Here is a 7,276-nt window from a genome sequence, read left to right as displayed (position 1 = left end):
TTCGCTCATGCAATGATATCAACATGCTCACAGTTGTTAGGTCCATTAAGCAAGTGTAAACAGCAACAATAACCGGCAGAGTAAGCCTACAAGAATGTGTTTGAACTCACAAGTGGGTGCAGGAGGTGTAGTCAGCTTGAGTTTCACAACACACTCAGACTCATAAATGAGCATAGTGACAACTGATGGAACAACAGACAGATTTGACAGATTAGAGGGGATGTCCAGATGAGTCAGGATTGAAGACTTCAGAGAGGTAGCTGGCAAAGAGCATGGAGCAGCAGAAGGAGATCTGATAGAGAGCAGCTGACTGACAAAGAACAGTTCACTAGCATTCATTTTTGAATGAGATTTCACAAAGAGATAGGAGTTGTTGGATTCTTTTGGAAAAACAGCAGTTAATCAGACAGGACTTGAAGAAGTGCAAGTGATGATCTCAGTAGAAGATTGTGACACAGCAAAAAATCTTGATGCAGTGGCACCAGAATCAACAAGCTTTGAGAAATTGAAAAATCTCTGAAGAAGACTCCTGATAGTAGAAATAGCAGTTTGTATCAGAGCAGAAGACTGTACACTGATGGAGCAATTCATGATATTTCCAACAGGACATGAGTCATGAATGACAGGACTTGTTGCAGGAATGACAGTCATACTGATGCCAGTTGAGTGAAGAGAGTTGGGCACACAACTGGTGGAACTCTCAACTGGCAAGAAAAAATGAAGCTTAGACTTCAGTTCTGTATCACAGAAATCATCATTGCCAGAAGTGTTGTGTAAAGAATTGAGATTGACTAAAAGATCAACATCAGTCATTTTGATATCATCTGTGCTCTTAAGAGAATCAGAAGATGGCAGGTGCTCACTGTCAGAAGAATTAAGCTTAATGTTTTCTTGATGATTGACTCTATAACATCTTTTGTTAGAATGAAGAGAAACTGTTTGGGTGTCAGACATACAGAAAAGAACAGACAGAAGTGAAGAGTACTCACTGACTTGAGTATTTTGATTCAAGAAAATAAGATCTGAAACAGTTCACTTATGGCTTGATTTGTAGCTATGGCTCAATGAAGGACTTATCCCATCAGTCAAGCACTTTGGAAATGAGATTTTCAGCAATTTTGAAGACATCTCAACAGTAAAAGAATGGAATAGACAGAAAATTAAATTCTTGTTGGGGGATGAGAGAAGAGAAGAGAGACAATAGAAGCAAGATCATGATGATAATGGTCTTGAGAAGTATGGAGATGAGATTGATATTAGAGATCAACATATAACAGAACAGATGATGAGGACAATGAGAGAATAGTGACAAACAACAGATAATAAATGAGGAAGACAACCACAACAGAAGAAGAAAGAGGGAAAAAGAAAGAAGAGAGAGGAATTTGTTGATATCAGACACACATTGTCAGATTGGGAACAGCTGGTGCTAGTAAGCTATTGATTGTGTAAGAAAACAACAAAAAATATTAGTGTTATTAATAGTATCTTACTGACAATGGATCTATAAAACACCATACACAACATGTGATCTTAACAACTCTCTTGAATCTTTCCCCTTCTATCAGAGACAGACTTACTTAATCTACTTGACAGATTCCTGATCTGAGATCTTTGGAGACAAAGTCTGATCTGATAGAGAAGGATGTGGTTCCAGTACTGTCTATTGTATAGTACCATATATTTCTTTTCTAGTCTAGTTCCTATCAGACATAGACTCTTGTCTACAAAAGCCTGATGGTCCCCAATGTCTACCAGCATCAGGCTCACTGTTGTACATATATATAGGTAGTCTAGTCCCTTTTCAGTATGGGGGAACCAATCCACCTTTCATTCTCATATCACAAGTCATTCTATCAGTTGTTTTGAGAATTCTGATTTCTGCAGATTGCTCTTGTGATAATCTCTTAACTGATGTGATGAGCTCTTAAAATTTCATGTCAGGTACCACTGTGTGACAGACTAATATCTGATAAAGAACTCTTAATGAATCATCAGACCTGACAACTCAGTAATCTTCTGATCATGCTCAACAGTTCTCAACAGTGCTTACTAACAGCTGATATGTTCAATCAATCAGATTCTCAATCAAGACCTGTGACAGACTGATGTCTGATAGAAAACTCTTGATGAATCATCAGACTTGACAACTCAGCAATCTTTCAATCATACTTGACAACTCTCAACAGTGCTTATTAACAGCTGATGTGTTCAATTAATCAGATTCTCAATCAAAACTCACTAGTCTATTCTTACTTTTATAAGAGCACACACATTTTAATATTATTCTTTTTCTCTTTTTCTTTCTTTTTTTAAGCAATTCTTCTTATTAATAGAGTATAGATTAGTTAGTAAAATAAACTCTAATATCTACTACTTATATTAAAATTACTTCACTCAATCTTTCTGCAAGAGGAGTTCTTCATCAGATAAAGAAAATTAGAGCAAGATAAAAAAGATTAGAATAAATTATTAAAAAAATCTCTTCACAAATTATAATCAAGCTGAATATTGAGACATCAAATATTAAACAATTGAATATTAATTATTAAAATTATTGAATATGGAAAGTCAGTTGCTGTCAGGAGCTAATACACTATTATCAAGAAATAAAAACAGATATGAAACAGTAATAAAGCAGATTATTATAAATTACATTAAGAAGTTAGTTGCTGTCAGAGCTAATACACTGCTATTGAGAAACAAAAAACAGATATTGAAACATGAAAAAAAATATTTGCTTGCACATCAGAGCATGATAATAAAAGAATAAATAAAGAAATGCCTGCATGAGTAAGAATAATAAAAGAAAGATATCAACTTATCTTACAAGTATTATAGAATACAAATCAGATTTTATCAGAAATAAATCAGCAGCAGATAGAAATAATTATAAGATTTAAATAGCTGATATCAGAACATCTGTCAGCTTCAGTATCAGATTCAATATTAGTATCAGTAATGACTTCTTACTTCTGATTCAGACTGTTTAATTCAGCAGTCTTCAACAGAAGTAATCTGAATCTCTACTCTAGTTTTAAAATAATACTCAGAGACAAGTTGAAGATTAATCATGAATGCTTGCTTAATTCAGATAAGAAAATTATTTATATAAACTCTTAACTTAAGAAAACAGCAGCACTGATAATGCTAGTATGAATAAAAGAAAATTAAAGTATAATAATATTCATATCAGATGTCTTTATCAGTCAGATGAAATTCTCATTTACAGATTCTATATAAAAAAACAAGATCTTGTCAAAACTGAATCAGATTAAGTAAGATAATACTTTATTCACACAGTTCTTGACAGAGTTTAACTGACTGCTTCTCAAGATTGATATTATTAGAGATAATAGAATTAAAAAAAATCTATCTGAAATCTGTTATCTGTCTGAATCTGCTGAATTAAACAATTGAACTGCAGAAAAAGAAGTTCTGTAAGAAGTACTGTAAATAATTAAGAGTGATTAATCATCAGACAGCAGATATTAATTATTTTCAGAAGATAAAATAAATAAGAAATAATTTTTTAAATATCTTCTGATCAGCTTCAATCTCTCTTACTGCTCTTCTTCTGTCAGACTCAATAAATATTAATACAGCACAAGAAGAATTTCAGTGTGTTAGATAAATTAATTAATAAAAAATTAACAAATATTAATTGAACAGCTTCTGTCTTTATTATAAATTAAAAGAGCATCTTTTTAAAATCTGTAGACTGTTCTCAGTCATTCAATTAAATGCAGCAAGTGTTGTGATAATAAAACTAAATCTGATGACAATTATATTAGATTATAAAGATGAAGAAAATGAGTTGAAAAACTAGTTGCTCTTGTTAAAAATTATAGATAAGAGTTTAATAGAGATCTGATACAGAAAGTAAAAGCTGCAGAGAGAAGAATGAATAGCTCTCTCTTAATCACTAATATTATTATTAATAAAGTGTATGTAGTAAGAACTTTAATTAATAGTAACTGTTAAGTTTATAAAGTTATCTCATCTCACTTTACTTTACAATATCAGACTCTCTGTATGAAATGTCAATTCTGAGAGTTGAGAGAAGTTGCTGATCTAACAGAAAAATAAATTCAAGAGATTGTAAGAATTTTTATTAATATTAACAGATACTTAATTCAAAAGACTTGATTTTATATATATCTGCAATGAAGTATGATATAATTGCTGGGTTAGAATGAATGAAAGAAAATAAAATAATGATTGACATGTTAAATAGAGTATTATAAAGATTGAATGAAAGTATAATTACAAGATTCTTAATGAACTCTCTGTCAATCAAAATCCAGAAAATATCAGCAAATGTCTACTTAATGTGAGTAAGAAAGACAAAGAGAGAAAAGACAGAAGTTTTTATAATCTCTATAATTAATATAAAGAAGATACTCAATATGAAGAAAAAGAAAGAGAACTCTAAAAAGAAGTTATCAGAATATTATAGAAACTTTTTTAATATTTTTAATTAAAAGAAAATAAAGCAGTTGTCAGATTTTTGAGAGCTGGATGTTGATCATGATATTAAGCTGCTGAAGAATAAGAATGAAAAAGAAGTAACACCACTCTGAAGATCTCTTTATATTATGAGACAGAACAAACTTCTGACACTCAAGAAAATTCTTATTGACTATCTCAATAAAGAGTTTATTCATGTGAGCAGTTCATCAGCAGAAGTTTCATGTGACAGACTGATGTCTGATAGAGAACTCTTAGTAAATTATTAAACTTGATAACTCAGTGATCTTCTAATCATGCTTGACAGCTCTCAACAGTGCTTACTAACAGCTGATGTGTTCAATCAATCAGATTTTCAATCAAGATCCACTAGTCTATTCTCACTTTTATAAAAGCACACACACTTTAACACTATTCACTTTCTCTTTTTCTTTCTTTTCTTAAATAATTCTTCTTGTCAATAGAGTATAGATTAATTAATGAAATAAATTCTAACATCTACTACTTATATTAAAATTACTTCACTCAATCTTTCTGTGAGAGAAGTTCTTCATTGAATAAAGAGAATTGAAGTGAGATAAAAGAGATTAGAGTAAATTGTTGAAAAAATCTCTTTACAGATTATAATCAAGCTGAATATTGAGATATTAAATATTGAACAATTGAATATTTATCATTAAAATATTGAATATTAAAAGTTGATTGCTGTCAGAGCTAATATACTGCTGTTGAAAGATAAAAAACAGACATTAAAATAATAATAAAGCAGATTATTATAAATTACATTAAGAAGTTAATTGCTGTCAGAGCTAATACACTGCTATTGAGAAATGAAAAGTAAACATTAAAATAATAATAAAGAGAGTTATTGTAAATTATATTAAAATAATAATAAAGCAAGTTATCACAAAATCATTGAGAAAAAATATTTGCTTGCATATTAGAATATAATTAATGAAAGAATAAATAAAGAAATGTCTGCATGAGCAAGAGCAATAAAAGAAAGATATTAACTCATCTTACAAGTATTACAGAACATAGATTGAATTCTATTAGAAATAAATTAACAGCAGACAGAAATAATTATAAGATTTAAAAAGCTGATATCAGAACATCTGTCAGCTTCAGTATCAGATTCAATATTAATATTAGTAGTGACTTCTTATCTCTAATTCAGACTGCTCAATTTAGTAATCTTTAATGAAAGTAATCTGAGTTTCTACTCTAGCTTTAAAATGATGCTTAGAGATAAGTTGAAGATTAATTATAAGTACTTGTTTAATTCAGAAGAGAAGATTTTTTATATAAATTCTTAACTTAAGAGAATGATAGCACTGACAATGCTAGTGTGAATAGAAGAAAATTAAAGTATAATAATATTTACACTGAATATCTTTATCAGTCAGATGAGACTCTTATTTGCAGATTCTGCATGAAGAGATAAGATCTTGTTAAAATTAAATTGAATTAAATAAAATAATACTTCATTCACATAATTTTTAACAGAGTTTAACTGACTGCTTCTTGAGACTGATGTTATTAGAGATAATAAAATTAAAAAGATTTATTTAAAGTCTGTCATTTGTCTGAATCTGCTGAATTGAACAGTTGAACTGCAGAAAAAGAAGTTTTATAAGAAATACTGTGAACAGTTGAGAGTAATTAATTATCAGACAGTAAATATTAACTGTCTCTAAAAAATAAGACAAGTAAGAAATAATTCTTTAAATATTTTTCAATCAGCTCTGACTTCTCTTACTGCTCTTCTTTTACTGAATTTAATGAATATTGATACAGCACAAGAAGAATCTCAATATGTCAGATAAATTAATTAATAAAAGATTAATAAATATTAATAAAATAACTTCTATCTCTGTTGTGAATTAAAAGAGCATCTTCTTAAAATCTGTAGATTGCTTTCAGTCATCTGACTGAATACAGTGAGTATTGTGATGATAAAACTGAATCTGTTGACAATTATATCAGATTATAAAGATGAAGAAAATGAGTTGAAAAATTAATTACTCTTGTTGAAAATTGCAGACAAGAGTCTAGTAGAAATTTAATATAAAAAGTAAAAGCTGCAGAGAGAAGAATGAATAATTCTCTCTTAATTATTAATATTATTATTAATGAAGTATATATAATAAGAACTTTAATTAACAGTAACTGTTGAGTTTATGAAGTTATCTCATGTTATTTTACTTTATAATGTTGAGCTTTCTGTATGAAATGTCAATTCTGAGAGCTGAGAGAGATTGCTGGTCTAATAGAAAAATAAATTTAAGAAATTATAAAAATTTTAATTAATATTAATGAGTGCTCAATCCAAAAGACTTGATTTTATGTATTGTTCATAATGAAATATGATATGATTGCTGAATTAGAATGAATGGAAGAAAATGAAGTAATGATTGATGTGTCAAATAGAGTATTATAAAAATTAAATAAAAGTGTAATCACAAGATTTCTGATAAACTCTCTGTTAATCAAAATTCAGAAAATATCAGTGAATGTCTACTTAATGTGAGCAAGAAAGATAAAAAAAAAAAGACAGAAGTTTTTATAATTTCTATAACTGATATAAAGAAGATACTCAGTATAAAAAAAGAAAGAAAACTTTAAGAAGAAATTATCAAAGTACTATAAGAATTTTCTTAATATTTTTAATTAAGAGAAGATGAAACAGTTGTCAGATTTTTGAGAGCTGAATATTGATTATAATATTAAGCTGCTGAAGAATAAAAATGAGAAAGAAGTAATATTATTCTGAAGATCTCTCTATATTATAAGATGAGATGAACTT

This window comes from Uncinocarpus reesii, genomic scaffold, assembly GCF_000003515.1.
Source record: "Uncinocarpus reesii 1704 scaffold_5 genomic scaffold, whole genome shotgun sequence".
Classification (NCBI taxonomy): Eukaryota; Fungi; Ascomycota; class Eurotiomycetes; order Onygenales; family Onygenaceae; genus Uncinocarpus; species Uncinocarpus reesii.
The sequence above is the reverse complement of the archived record's forward strand: the minus strand, read 5'-3'. Positions refer to the sequence as shown.